Here is a 16,818-nt window from a genome sequence, read left to right as displayed (position 1 = left end):
AAATGGACCAAAAGAGATATTTGTGCATATCTCTGCGCAAATAAAGAATTATTCTGCATTCTCATTTGGTTTCCATGAATAACTTCTTTGAAAATACAGAAGATAATTTTCCACAACAAAATTGAACCCAGAATTCTATATCTGTGAAACAGCAATGCTAACAACTGCACTATAGTGTTGCTAAATGTTTCTGTATTCAGTGCTAAAATTTACTAATAACTGAAATGTTTCTTAACTGTGAAATTAATTTCAAATTTTTCAAGGAAAAATATAGCGCTTCTCTGTAAAATCAATATGCAGACGTTATTTCCTTCTTGGTTTGATCAAAGGGTGACACAGTGATGCAGTAGGCCTAGGGACAGTAACCATTTGTGCCACATCAATTGGTCCCCTACTATTGCTATTTGGACAAAAATGATGTCTTTCTTGGGGTTTTGCCTAATCTACTCTTATGTAAGACAAGTGATAAAGTTACTCTAAGTACCCAACTGATATTGATATTGTTAGTTTGTTGTTGCACACTGATTAGTGTTGTTGGTTGATTAGGTTCAAACCCCAGCCTGGTCAGCTTCTGATAAGTATCTGTGTAATTGTTTATTCAGTTACTCCAGTTCTCCTCTCGCATTGCAAACATGTGAATATAACTGGTTGGTGTAGGTATTTGTGTGAATGTGCCCTCTAATGAATTTGTGCCTTATCTGGGGGATTTCTACCAAATTAATAACCAATAAGGCTACATAATCAATAAATGAGAAATTAAGTAATGCTTATAAAGTTATACAATATATAGTGTACTCTGTGTGAAATGCCTGTAAGCTCTGAGATAGGAGTCAAAAATAAGCATTAAAGTAAAAATTAGAGCTACAAAAGTGAGTGTGTGTATTTGAGCTGACAAGCTATATAATTGAAGATCTTGTGGATGGCCTAAATGCTTTGACATACCATGCTTTGAGAATACTTTTCTTTGCCAAGATTTGTTTTGACTCTCTGAGTTTATGGGGTAGGAGACAGATGGTTGAGGCTCTCCCTGAAGTCCCCCATAATTGTATCTATATCATGAAGCATTCACAAATTGATCTCAATATCTGGACAGGTAGTCACTTGGGAGATCATCCCAAGATCACTAAGCCCAGAAACAACATTTGGAACACTAATACTGAATTTGTATTGTGTCTCCTCAAGAAAAAGAATGTGCTGAACCTACAGTAACTATGCACGTGAAGAAGTACAGGTTCACATCTGTACAGAACTGCTAAAATCTTAGTGACTGCCTTACAGTATATAACTCTGAGAGCACAAAGGGACCTTGAGCCTTAAGGAGATGGATTAATTGTTTACTATTAATTAGCCTTATTATTATTAGTAATTAGTATTATTAGTATTATTAATAATTGTTTACTATTAATTAGGGAGCCCTATTTTTGGTGGGACTCTCCCAGCTGGTACTAATAAAAGAACTCTAGTCTCTAGCCTTCAAGCACCTTTTCCGCTTACTTCTGCAGTGGTTATCAGTTATGGTGTATCTGCTAGGACACTCTGTGTGGAGACACAAAATCTGAGTCCCGACAGGTTAGCGTCAGCCCCAGTCTCTCCTGACATTATAATTAGATTAAAAGGGTTTCAAAATAGGTGTGTGTTTTTTTTTATCAAGGGTGTGTAGATATCACTGGCCACTTTTGGATGTATATGTGCCTCACCAAAATTGGTCAAGTTGCACTCCCATTTGTGAATTTTTATATTTATCATATTGAGTTTATTTTCTGCTAGGTCAAAACAGATGCTTGTAGCAGACTAAAACACCCTGCTAAGATTCTCACCGCCTTTGACAGGAATTTATTTATTTTTTCGGTGGGGATCCCAGGAACGCACCCAGCCTTGACCCAACTAACACACACTTCCTCACAGAGACAAACAAGCAATCAGTAATAAAACAGAAATTAAAGACTGCATTAAATAATAATAAATGAAATATGATTGTACAAACTACAGCGATCCCACCCCAGTTCCCTTTACGGCTATATACAATAAACACAAATTCAACAATAATGAGCAACTAACAAAAGCCACACATAATGAAGTCCATGAAAAACGGCATCTTATGTAATGAAATGATGGAGGTACAGTAAATAATCCAGAGATCAGCACGCTGTGTGTGAATGTAAAGACAGTCCTACTGGTATTTCCTGAAGATGACGAATGATGGGATCAGAAGCGCTCCTTTCTTTGATGGTCGACATAGTATCCAAATCAGTCCTCACACAGCAGGCAGACACCAGACAGTCCATACACATGCACAGGAGATAATCCAGGACAAAGTAAGAATCCAAAGGCAGGAAAGGGAAGGCAAACAGACAGGTAACTCAAGACACAAAACAACAAATTGACCGTTTCTTTTCTCTGTATAATTGGCCTCCTTTTAAATCTCACACTGGCCTTCTAGTCCCCAACAGCTCCCGCACCATCAGCAGAAGACCAATCAGAGTCACTGCCAATGTTTCTTAAACTATGGGTCACGAGGTATCTACAACTGGGTCGCACACCGTTAGTTGGTAATTGTTCAAAGGGGACCCCATAATCCAAATCCCAACCCCCCCAACCCTGAACAACACTTACCAGAGATTCTTTAAGGGGATCCAGACGATGGTGGTTCTTTAAGATTAGTAAACCTGCAGGAAGCAACAGGTAAATCTTGTGTTAATGTGGAGTACACTGGGAAATTAAATCATGACCTATGCAATACTTAAGTTTATATTAGCATAAGGGAGGATTTTGTTTTATTGTTTATAATTGTTAATCCAATTCCTTTATTAGAGTGTCATACCACAGAGATTAATTAATAGAACTAATTTGTAGAGGGTGAGACTGTGGAATGATAGTAAGCATTACAGCTGTAGGAGACTAGGTTTGAATGAACGAATGAATAAATAATTCTGACCCATTACACAATAAAACTTCTTCATGTGATCGCACATTGCATTGCCCTTAGTCAAATTAACAAGTTTCTAATCATCTTTGTTTATCAACGACAAAATAGCTGGTGGAAAAGGTTGTTGTTTGGTCAGCATGTTCCGCTGGATCCTGGGTTTAGAGATATTTAAAAAGAAAAAGACACTATTATAGAACCTTTGTTCAATAATGCAGCTGACGACAGAGGATGCAAGGAGATCCTTGTTTTTTGCAACAACAACATTTATTTATATAGCACGTTTTCATACAAATGATGCAGCTCAAAGTGCTTTACAAGATGAAGAAAGAAAAAAGAAAAATATAAAAATAAGATTAGTCAATACTAAGTAACAAAGAATAAAGTAAGGTCCAATGGCCAGGAGGACAGAAAAAACAAAAACAAAAAACACTCCAGAGGGCTGGAGAAAAAAAAAAAAATCTGCAGGGTCTCCGAGGCCACAAAAAACCACACTGGGCATTCTACCTGACATCAATGATCTCAATCAGTTCTCATGGTTTTAAGGCTTCACGAGGAAGAATTAGATGATGTCGGTCATGTGGACATCTGGCCTTCAATCCATCAAGGTAGGGACATCACGGTGCTTTGATCAGGTGGTGGTGGCGCAAATCGCCAACACAGAAAAAACGGATTAAGAACAGTAGAGAAAGTAAGGGTTAGTACAGATTGCGGAGCCATGATAAAAATGATATGCATATGCAGAATATCAGGGTTACACTAAAATGAAGATATGAGAAAGCCATATTTAAATAATGGGTTTTTTAAAGTGCTCCACCGTATTAGCCTGGCGAATTTCTATCGTTAAGCTGTTCCAGGTTTTAGTTGCATAACAGCAGAAGGCTGCCTCACCACTTCTTTTTAAGTTTAGCTCTTAGAATTATAAGCAGACACTCATTTGAAGATTTAATATTTGAATTTGGATTTCACTACTCAAAATAACAGATCTATTCAGCACTGGGCCCACAGTAACACAGATACCTTAGAAAATGCATCTTTTTTATTTGTTTCTCCTTCATTGAACTCTGGAACTGCATTGTTGACTACTGAAAATGAACCTTTTTCAAAACGGTCTCCAAAAATGTGTTCATTTGAAAATGCCAGATCCTATGTAACAGTGTGGATAGGAAAAACTACACTTTTTGAAAACTCTAATATGTAATTGTCACACGATCAAGCACTGATGTTAGTTTTTTGTGATCTCATCTTTACTGTTTGGATAGTATTTTCCATTTTCCGCATCAACTGAATGCTAACTATACCTTACTACACTGAAATATTTCACTGCATTTATTTTGGTAGGACTTCCAATCTATATTTCTAAGGCTTTGGCAACTTTATACTCATGTGTAACTTTTAAAAGCTGTTTTACTTCATTGTCTGTCCAGACAAAGAAGACTGGTTGGAATTGTACTTGTTCTTTCAACATTTTGATTTACTTTGGATTCGTTCTATAAACAAACATTGCTTTTGGCCGACAAACCACAAACCAAATATGAAACATGTACATGTTTTTGGCATATCAGAATGGATGACAAATGTTTAGAAAATGATCTGAAAACTCCTGTGTGGAAGAAAACTTTAAAAAAAAAACAGTTTTCAAATGTGTTCTCAATAGTGTGGAATAAGCCTTAGTTAGCTAACAGACAAACAACAAAGGCCTAATGAACACATTATAAGTTACGCACAGAAAGCAAATTTAGGTGTTCAATTGAATGCTTTTAAGTCTGTTTCCAGTTTGAAATACTCAAACTACAAATTCTAAATTCTGTCTGTCTAGCCTGTCCTTATTGTACATCATGCAGACTCTTTCAAAAGGAACAACAAAAAGTGAAGTCACACACTGCTGCCTTTGGTGGGCTGGTGCCCTGCCCGGGGTTTGTTTTCTGCCTTGCGCCCTGTGTTGGCTGGGATTGGCTCCAGCAGAAACCCCGTGACCCTGTGTTAGGATATAGCGGGCTGGACAATGACTGACTGACACAATGCTGCAGGAGTTTAGAAAGTTTGGGAAGGTGATCAATCAAAGAATTGACTCTGGATTCATTAGAGGTCATATACCGGGGCACCACTTGAAAGCTGAGGTGCGGAGTGAATAATTCTCCAATACCTGGATTGAAATCCCTGCTTGACTCCTTGAATTTGCCTTTTTATTGCTTCTTCCTTTTGTCATAGTGTGTTTGTCTCCTCTTCATCGATTTTGTGCAACAGGCAGCACCCACTTTAAAATTGGCGGATGGATTCTTGACCTATGTATGATATGTAATGTGTCATTTTTCTCTCTGGATGCATATCATCTCCATTTTACACTGTACACTACATCCCCATTAATTATCATAGCAATTCTAGTACTGCTTAATATGATGTATTATTTATCATATGGAGCTGACAAGTACAAAAACTGTAAGAGAAAAACTCCAAAATTTTCCAAACCTCCTAATTTACAGCTGCCTCCAATTTCTGCCTAAAGGCATCACTGTTCCTTTCTTGGAATGTTAGCATTTTTAATATGAATTAAAATCATGTGCCAGAAAGATAAAGGTTTTAATAATTAAACATTTAGTGTGATGCTCCAAGCTGGGTATTCTTTGCAGCTCACTCTTTTCAAGTACATCAATGTGTTAGACCTATAAATGGCACTTAGCTCATTGGACATTTTAAGATGCGAAAATCCTTTTGATCCATATTATTTAATATTGAGCATAATACAAAAAATAGACAGTTATATGCCACATTTTTTTGTATAAATTAATATTTCTGTTTTGTAAATAAGCCTGTGCTATACATGTTGTTTTTTCTACCCTGTTTGCTGTGTTTGGCCTGGTTTATAATTATGTAAACTTCACTTTCTTTATTTTTATTGTTTGATTATACCTTACATTTAATTTTATTTTTCCACCACATGGTATTTGATCATCTGTCATTTTGCACTGTATTATGCCTTACCCATTATTTTCTTTCTGCATTAAGTTTTGCTTTTACTTACACTCCTTGCCATTTTCATTTTCTATTCTTTCCTTAATTACAGCACTGTCAAATTATTTTTCTTCCCCTATTAACAATTTATAAAAATTTCACTATTCTGTGTTCACATAAGATTAGTTACCCTATAATGTGATAAACCCATAACAAAGAGTTTTGACACTGAATGTTTTCAAACGAAATAAAATAATCAGTTATTGCAGGAGCAAAGTTGTCCAACACCAACTGGTACTATGTGAAAAAGTAACTGCCCCTTACATTTAACTGGCTAATAACCTTTGCTCCAGCTTCCCAGACACCCAAAACAAGCAGGCACGGACACATGTTAAAAGCACAAAGTCTTTTAATGTGCGAATCTCTTCTTTTTAAGTGTTTCCCACCATCACAGCTACAAGTCCATGCAATATCCAACATCCAAAACAGTATGTGCTTTGTCTTTTTCTCTCTCTTGATCACTCTTCCACTACCTCCTCTGTTCCTTCTCACAAGTGTTGTTCACCTTCCTCCCAACTCTGGCTCATCCTTGTGAGGTAGGCAGCTCCTTTTATCTCCCTCCGGGGTGTACTTCCGGTCTTCCTGCACATGTGGTCCGAAAGCACTTCTGGGTGAGATGGAAACTAAATGAAGTAGGGTTCCCCAGTCCCTGTGCCAGCCCTTGTGGCATCCATGGAACCTAAAAGGGCTGAATTGAAGAACTACATGTCCCATGCTGCCCTGTGGGAATCTGAGACACCACTGCAACAAAGTGGAGCTGGCATCTAGCGCTGTACACACTCTCTCCCCATTGTGATGGTGTCCCGGCCGGGTTAGGCTGCTAGCTATCCCTCACACCTTCAACAGCAGTAACTGCAGCCAAATGCTTATTACTGAATGTTAATCTTCCACATCATTGTGTAGAAGTCTTAGCCCAAGCAGAACAAGCACCAGCAGGTTTTTGTGCATAAACTAATTGTACAGCATCTCTTTGGAGTTTTCGTCTGGACTTTGATTGAGCCAGCCCAAAACTTGTAGTGGTGTCACACGTATAATGTTGTGTGTCTACAGTTCCATAATAGTGTTTGTTGCTGGCCTTTAATTTATGTATGTAGTGCTATATGGGTAAATGTTTCCTGTTTTTAACGAGGGCAATAACAGTAATTCACCGTGTTTGTCCTAGTGAGTTAAGATTTCCTGATTAATTATCATCACATTATTAGTTATATGGTGGAAAAGTAGTCGACCGAGAGACAGAAATGGACCGTCTACTGACTTTCAAATGGCATTCACCATTTTTTTCATTGTTTTTTCACCGTTCGCTTTTTAACACTTATCTTTATTATTTATTAATGGTCTGGGAAAAAAATGTGGGGATTATTGAAACAGAGAGTGGCCAAATTTGAAGATATGATCATATCTTAGGTCAGGGAGTGTAATAAACTGCATTTCAATCAGCAATCCAATTTAAGTAAGTAACCCTTATCTTAATTATGCATCCTTTCAGTGCATAGGCACAGTGCAACTTTTACGGGGATTGAAATGTACATAACTGCTTACATACAGTAGGTTCCTTTCCACCTCCATACTTGTAAGACCAGGATGATGACCAATAGATATTTCAGCCCCACCTCTAACTTTACCCATTCCGGTCTTCTGATATTTTACAAGCAGACATTTGGTGGCGACTCCTGCTAACATTTATTACAAATGACTTTCAATTACTTTAACATCCAGCCTTCAAACAGCAATTAAATGGAGATACTTTCTGACTCTTCTGCACCTTTTAAATTTCTGTGTCTTGTTCTTTTAACACCGGCCACTCTAATGTGAACTCACTTTTGTGTTTTGGGTCATTCTCTTGCAGCATGACAGAACTATGCTCCAGCTTTAGCCGATGTGTGGGTGACCAGACATTCTCCTTACAGAAAGCAGAATTTGCAGTTCCTTCAGTTAATGCAAGTCATCCATATCCTAAGGTAGTAAAAAATCCCAACACTACAACACTCCACCGCACTGTTTGTCCATTACTAAGATGTTCCTACTTTGGAATAAGGTGTTGATTATATACCTAACATAATAAGACCCATGTTGTCCAAAAGAATTAACTTTTGCATCATCCACAGATCATTTACCCACGAGGTTAGGAATCATCCAGGTGCTCTCTGGGAAATGATAACTGAGCTTTAAATTCCTCACATTTAGTAGTGGTGTCTGTTATGCTGCTCACCATTCAAGCCAGTGATGCCTACAGTACTTTATTTTATAAGCAGTGTCTTTGGTTTCATATCAGTAGGCCGGCCGCTCTTGGGAAGATCCACTACTTATTTTGTCTCTGTGGTTCATTGCAATCTTAGTGCCTTTGAAAAATTTTGTAGCTCTTTCCAGACTAATAAATAAACGGCTTTTTGTCTTAACTCAACAAGAATGTCTAATGATTATGGCATTATGTGCTTGTTGAATCTTTCGGCTGACAGTTTGACCATGATGGCAAAGGTCAAAATAAGTGAGGTTTATATGACTGACTTTAATCAAGCCTGGCTGTGTTGAGTTAGCTGACTCCAATTATTCCTTTAATGGAGTTGATTTAACAAGGGCTCAGTTGGTGTACAATAATTTTGCTCATTAGATAAATGGCATAAATATAAATACACATGCCCTTTAACTAATATTAGAATTTTTTGTTGAAGAACTAAAAACATTGAGTATTAAAAACGTGCAATACCAGAGGAACTCAGAAAGGAACAAGTAAGCATATGGTGCTGTGAAAAGGAACCTGCTGTTGAAAATGTTCAGATTTTTTATTAAATTGAACAAAAGTTCATTACTTTAGTATAACAAGGTGAAAAAATATAAAGTTTCTTCTTATTTTTCTCCAAAAAATCTCTCGCTTTCTTTAAACTTCATGTAGAAATTAAAATAAAGGGTTAGAACAGGGGTTCTCAAAGTTGGTCCTGGGGGCTTACTGTGACTGCAGGTTTTTGTTCCAGCCAGATTCACAATCAGAGATAACAACTGATAACATGGATCTCATTTAATTTGCTGGTATTTTTCCCTCTTCTCTTATTCTACATTCAGAAAAGCACAGCTGCATGATTTTACATTCATAAGACATTTAGAAATATTTCTGGTTTTGCTATAGGTTTAAATGCTTAACTCTCTTTTGTTTATTTCATTATATTTTGTCCTTTCTCTGTGCAGTTTCCCCCCTTCATTGTGTCTTATTAATGACAATTAAAAGCAAGCAGAGCAGACACCCAGGCAAACAACACTGAATCGAAAAAGGCAGCAACAACTTTAGCGTCAGACCCACTAATTAATAAATAATGGATTAATTAAACAATTAGAACACCTGGAAAACTAGAATGAAAAACAAGATGTAAATATTGTTAAAAAGAAAAAAATACAGTACATGATTCCCATATAACTGCTTAGTACATTTTAATAATTTTTTTTTTACCAAACTTCTAATTTAAATATTGTTCCCAAAACACAGAATCTGGGAAATAACAGTTCACTTAATTAGCCCAGGAGTTCAATTAAAAACAGAAGCTGGTTGGAACAAAAACCTGCAGCCACAGGGGTCCCCAGGACCGAGACTGAGAACCTCTTGATTACAGTAGAAGATGGAAATGGCTAAAACTAAAGTCAGTGATCACACTGTGCAGTACTGGGCCTGAGAAGCTTTACCATACTGTTTGTATGTATATAGTATACAGCGACGCACAGATAGTTAGCTAGAGTAGAGAGGCATTAATAAGAAGAAAGACAGATAATATACGGTAAATCAATAATAGTATATGTTTATGTTAGTCTAGGTACATCTATTTCTTAAGCAATTCAGGATTGAGGAGAGCCAGAGCCTATCTTAAAGGCTCGTTTATACTTCACGCTCAGAACGTGTACGTGCCCGCATCATGGCTTCCACGCCTTCCCAGCGTTCATTTCACGCGTCCTCTGAGAAGGTCCTCAGAAATTAACGTGATGCGTGCGAGAGCTGCAGTACCAGCATTGTGCTAAAAGTCGGAATGTGACGTCAGAGTCTCTGTTTACTATCTACATGTGACAGAAAGCCTCTATTCAAATCCATGGGGATCGATGTACGCGCTCTGATGTTTGATGAATGGTTCGATGTGGTGAAGCAAAATTCCAACATACAGATGCATTTGTGGTGCTTTTATATTCAAGCGTTGCATATTCCCGATCGTAATGACACGATACATTTTAAAAGTCTTGCATACCATCTTTTATGCCGTCTTTTTTTTTTTGCAAATTCACAACAGCAACATAATGTACAGCGCTGTATTTGAGCAACTGAGAAAAAAAATTAAGGACATGGTGAAAACATGTATTTTGTGATTAAAGTGGAAATTTCGGCTTTAATTTTGAAATGTCCACTTTAACCTCAGTTTACTTTATCATTAAAGCAGACCATCGTAAACATCATCCCAGTTTTAATCGCTACGGCAACAGCAATAGATCACCACACAGAACACATTAAATGTATAATATTCCAACTCTCTGCACATTTAGAATCCTTAGATTTATACTTGATATCACTTTCATGATGAAATGCATTAAAGTGTGTATGTTACATTTTACAGATAAACCGTTAATTTCATTTAAATAATGAATACTGTTAATAATTACACACATGGGGGTGACATGGTGGTGGAGCGGTAGCACTGCTGTCTCGCAGGGAGTCATGTTGCTGGTATTCCCTGCTTGGATTCCACACTGTGCTCCAGTTTCCTTCCAAAAATACACAGAGTTGGGGATTTGGTGCCGCTAAAATGACGCTAGTGTATGTGTGTGCTTGTATTCACCTTGCGATGAGCTGAGGCCTTGTCCAGGGATTGTTTCTCACTCATTCCCAATGCTTGCTAGAATGGGCACATGCCTGGATTTAATCAATAAATATTCTTTTCAAAGATATTGCGGAAAGGTGTCATTGGAATTTAATAGGTTGTTCTAGGCAATTCACAATACAGAGAAGCCAAACATGTTCTCACCGTGATAATATCTCACACTGCCACCTGGTGGATTCCTCCAGATTTACGTAAAGAACGCACGCATGTATAAACACTACAACGCTTGCGTAGCAGGAGCGTCCACTGCAGCATGTGTTGCGTCGCGTGAAGTATAACCCCGGCCTAACAAGAAACGTACCTGTTCAACAGAACATCATTTGACTGAAAAGAACATAAAAAAATAAACACTTCAGGATCTTTTACAATAATCATTTGAATGAACAGAGTATGTTTTTTGACAATGTGAAATAAAGGAAAATAGACAGAACTCAGACACAAAGAGAGAAAAAGAATTCACATGGTAGATATTCCAGCCTTGAAAAGAACTTTGGTAAAACTTTTAATTAACACTGCTTACCGTCAGGAACGTGTTAGCCTTATTCATGTTACTTTTTGGAACCTTACTTTGTGTGCCAACATGATGCAGTTGTTGTGGTTTGCCTAATGGCATCATGATTTCACTATAAACGAAGACTGCATACACTGAGGAATGTCCAAGTTTAGACCACTCTAAAGTGAAGACTTCATTAAGAGACTCCGCACTCATGAAAACCAAAGCAACCAAGCTTCATGTCAATACTTAATTGCTCGCTTTTGAGTATTGTTTTGTTCTGATTTAAAGTTTGGTCTGTGTTTGTAACTCAGTGATGCTTTATTGAAGGAATTGCTAGTTGTGAATAGCATCCTGATTTGATTTGAAGTTCGGTTTGGACACGTTGTGGTCAACGATATGTTGAAAAGTAAAAGACATATCACATGCAATACAGAGGACTCTCTTGATTTGTCCTTAAGAAGATGTTTTCAAATCTGCTGAGAAAATGGTATGGTACATACATTTACATACACCAAACATACACAGTCAAGGATGGACTGGCTGAAATGGATCCCTGTTTCCTTGCCTGGGTAGGAAGCAAACATAACGGATGGCTTCTGGTAAGGGGATGGCATCAAGGACCAGTGTGACAAAAGATGCAGCAAAACTGGAAATTTGTCAGAGATAGGTGAAAATCCCTTACCTATCCGAGAGTCCAATGTAGTCGGTGGACAATATAGGAGCATCCCAACTGGACTGGTTAACATTTCCTTTCCTGGTTGGAATGCCAATATAAATGAGGGACTGTATCTCCCATGCTCATATTGTGCCCCAGTATCCTAGGTGGCAGCATCTTTTCTGGTAAGTTACTGTCTGGATATCTGCTTGGCAAAACCGAAGTTGGGATTCCATTGGGCTGCCCTATTATACACTGCGGGTGCCACCAGAAGGAGCTATTTGGAGGAGAATCCCCTGTCCCAGAGTGATTTTGCTTGACCTGGAAGTGCTTCCTGTGTTTAACTGGATTACACAGGGTATCTAACCAGACAGAATGACTGTATAGGTATAAGCTACTGAAACATTAATGAACTGCTTACAGATTTTAAAAGCTATTATAATATTGTCAATCACATAAAATTTGTTTATCAGACAACAAAGAGTAAGTGAGGGCCAAGGTTTTGTTGATTTAAGACAAATTAGTTTGATGTTGACATAAAACACACACACTTATACAGTATATTGCTATACAAGAAGAGATCATATACTCATATGATGGGCACAAACAGCTCTAGGAATCTCTACAAGACTAAAAATCAATGTCTCCCATCAAGTGATGAAAATGAACCTATATATAAAGTTAACTGCATAACACCCACTTTAAACATTCCAAGTAATTCTAAAACTAGGTTGTTTTATGGTTTGGTTTCAGTTGGCTGCTTAAATAACTAGTCTAAGGCAGGGGTCTGCAAAGATGGTTCTGGAGGGCAGTAGTGGCCGCATGTTTTCATTCCAACCCCATTGCTTAATTAGAAATTAATCCTTGCCAATAACAGATTTTTGTTAATTTTATGGCTTATTAGTATTTTCATTCTTTTATATGTCAGGTTATTCTTGTATCACAGATATTTTCCTTTCCAAGGATATTCTCTGAATGATTTGTAGCCTAAAGCTGACAAGTAATTCTGTCTTTTTTCTCTTCAGTTTCCTTCCAAATATTTTATTATACAAGATGATTCAGGATGAATACAATCAGGTGTAAATGGAAGCAAGTTCGATGGAAAAACTGCTGGTTCCATTTTGATTTGCAGCCTATTGCTAATGAGGAACAATTACAAACTCCAAAAAACACTTCCAATATCCATAAAAGGACACAAAGCTGGTGTACTTTTTCTGAAGCCTGGATAGAAGCCACATTGTTCATCCACAGTTTGAGCTTTGACCGTTAGTTGCAATATGTCTGGCATAGGACTAAAAGATTCTACAGTGAAGCTAAAGATTGCAGTTCCACAGGATGTAGATTATACTTTTTTGAGATGCAACATGTTTTTTTAATATGTACTATTTCATGGCTTGCAGATGTGTAGCAATTGTGATTTTTTAAATCAATGAATTAAAAAAAAAGGAATGTAGTTTCTGGATCCTCTTTTGTAAATGTAGGACCACCTCGTAGACTCTCCTAGCCTTCCACAGAACACTAAAGGTGGAGGATAACCAAGACACTTCAATAATATCTAGTAGCCTGAGCATTTGTGTCCTCATCTCTTCTACCTTTCCCGCCTTGCCAATATTCAGAACCTCATCAACAGAAATGGGCCATACCCCAGCAGATGTTTTCAAAGCAGTTACTCCTCCAAATGACTGTATCTGATCCTCTTCACAAGGCATTTCTACAGTTTTCCTCTCAACTATTGCTCATAGTCACGATGTAAGTTTTGACAAGAACAGACGTGGTGATATTTTGTCAAATTTTGAGTCATTGAATAATTTACCAGGAATGGTGGTCTTTAAGACATTCTTCATTGGCCAAGCCAAACCTTTCTACAAACTGGCCACTGATACAGAGGTCATACTCTTGGCCTATCCCTGAATCAAAGAGGCTAAAATTAAAGACCTTTCCTTTCAACTTGGTATCTTTTCCACAATATTCTTCAGATTACGATTTCAACTTTTCAACAAAAGCTCTTATCAGCTGCCTCTAATGGCAATATTTAACAAATTCCATTCCAATTACCTTTCCCCATGTTGAACTGAACATAAAATGAGGTAGCAGCAAGCTGTTCACAGCAGACTTTCTGTTGATGTAGGGGTATGAAGACTACAAGCCACAAAACAGAGACTGGCAGCACAAAAAAAGGTCTTGGGTTGGATGATATAACTACAAAGTTGATTGGTAATACCTGAGCCAAGGTACCAGGCACTTTTAAGTGGACAAGCCATGATTACCAAATCCAAATAAACTCATTCTAAATTCAGATTGGACAGGAGGTCCCCCTATATTTAGACTACTCAGTGCCTTCTTGTCAACTATTACCACCTCAACAAAAAAGCTTCTAAACAGGAAAATTTAGTTAAGCAGATGTGCTAGTCTGTGGACCATAATAACCATCTCCTGGAAAAAGAAGAACTCGGAATATTGATTACCAAGCCAAAGTAAAAGCTTTCACTTCTGCCAATTTAATGTCACACCAAGTTGACTCGAGTTATCCCAGGGCATGCAAGCATCTACATTCTTGCCACAAAAAGAAATGCTGTACATTTATACTCATCTGACCATTTTGAAACACAAACAATCTAAATTCATACTGTGCAAGGCCAGAGTCTATAAAAGCAAAATTGAGTGCAAAGCAGGAATGAGATGTTTACACCAGGGGTGTCAAACTTAATTTTTCTGAAGCTCAAAATAATAACACTTTATATACCCAATGTAAGACAGAATATTTTATGTAACAACTACCACCTCATTTTCTATACAAATAACACACATGAGTTTCTCTAAGTTCATCACAACTGCATATTCTGCCTCACATCTCTTTTGAAACTGTAATCACTCCTCGTCAGCTTCCTTCCCTTGGACATTACAGCGGAGGAGAAAACATCCAATGGTCATGGGGCACTTAAAATTGCTCTGAACATATGTGAGTATGTGTAACTAAAACAAAGTGCATACATTTCCACTTGCATTACCAAGCTTTGCAATTAGAAGGCAGTGGATCACCTAAAAGGACTACAAATGCACTGGTGACTGATCACACAGACAACATGTGGGGTTGGTCAAAGATAGATAGTAATTATACATTTAATATGAGTGGAAATCCAAATGCATTTTTATCCCCTTATAACAATCAAATCAGCAAAAAAGAGAAAAGAATCATATAAAAGGGGGTAAGTAGCAGACAGGCAAGCCACAGAAGCTTCTAGGACCTTTATCTGAATCTCACATTAACACATGTCTTTGAGAAATCTCATGGTCATTGTGGGCTGTATTGAACATGTTTTATATATTGATGAAGCAGACAACTTATAAAAGGGTAGGATTCAGCCAGCTGGCCAGGAGTTACACACCCCTGGTGCATGCAGGGCCAGTCCATTGCCAGGTACACTAACCATTAAAAAGCCAATTTAGAGCAGATGATTAGTCTAACATGCATGTCATTTAAACACAAAACGAAAACCCACAGACTTGCTGACTCCACAAGCAACCAGGCCAGTATTTGCGACTACATGTACACTGTAAGTTTCAGCCTGCACTACAAATTCCAGGATCCTTCCCTACCAGGTGAAGTGAAAGTGAAATCGCTAAAGTGTAGGACGTTTGGTTTCTAACATTTGCTTTGCAATTATTAAGATTACATGTCAGCAAAAAACTAGGATTGTGTCACATGTTGCATTATAAGTAACTGTACACAACCCAAAGGTTTATTTTCTCCAGAGCCGCTGCTGGCTTAGAGTTTGCTTATCCTCTGTTGCAACCTGGCCTTATCTATCCCATAGCATTTAGGTACATATTTATTTTAGGAACCATTTATGTGAAATCAGTTTTAAATTTTACTGTATATTTAACCAAATCTGCATTTTGCATGTATATAATTATCTTATTAATATTATAATTTATATATGTAAACTTGCTGCAATGCTCTGAGCTTGTACTCACTGAAGAGTGTGATCTATTATAAAATAAAATCATTATCTTCACTTGACAGCAAATAAAAATAATTTGTTAAAAAAAATGTAAACCTCAGATGACAAGAAATGGTAGGTTTTAATCAAACAAGCATTTCAATTTGGTAGAATGGCTAGAATCACATTAAGAAACTGATCTCAGCCTCAGACTTTTAGGAGACCAGTAAAAGAAAACAGATTTTCCCAAAGCAAATAGGAACCTTTTGGCATAAAAATAAAGCAATCAATACAGGGTAGGTGCTCAGGTAGACTTGACCTGTTCCACTGTACATACTGTATGCAAGATCATCTGGAACACGATATCCATTTTGAAAGCAAGCAGCAGGGCTCATGACAACTGGTTTTCACGGATATAAAAGTAAATAATGAATTATGCCAATACTGGCTAACTGAATTCCTTGGACACAAATCAACTGCAATAGTGAAACTTTAGTAAGATACTAATGCTATTCCCATATTTACAAAATTAAAAACACAGAAAAAATGGTGGTAAATAGGTGAAGTACTTAGCGCTGCTGCCTTTTAGTTACTGAGCCTTCGGATTTGCATCCAGTCTTGTCACTGCATGAACCTTGCACATTCCTGCAGCGTTTGGGTTGTAGGGTGCTTCCACACAAACACTTTAGGTTATTTGTCAACTTTAATACTTACCCAGGCTAGTAACTTGTACCCTGTGATGGACAGATGAACCTTGGTGTTGTCATGATGGGGCTGAGGTTAACTGAAATTGATAATTGACAGCCAAAAAAAAAAAAAAAAAGTCTTTTCAAATAGTTTTAAATAGTTTTTCTATTTTTTTCCTTCATTGTATTAATTTCTTACTCCAGCAGATATACATATCAATGAAGCAAACAGAACTTTTTTGCCATAAAAAAACAACG

Source organism: Polypterus senegalus, chromosome 15 (assembly GCF_016835505.1).
Source record: "Polypterus senegalus isolate Bchr_013 chromosome 15, ASM1683550v1, whole genome shotgun sequence".
NCBI lineage: Eukaryota > Metazoa > Chordata > Cladistia > Polypteriformes > Polypteridae > Polypterus > Polypterus senegalus.
Note: the sequence above shows the minus strand (reverse complement) of the source record.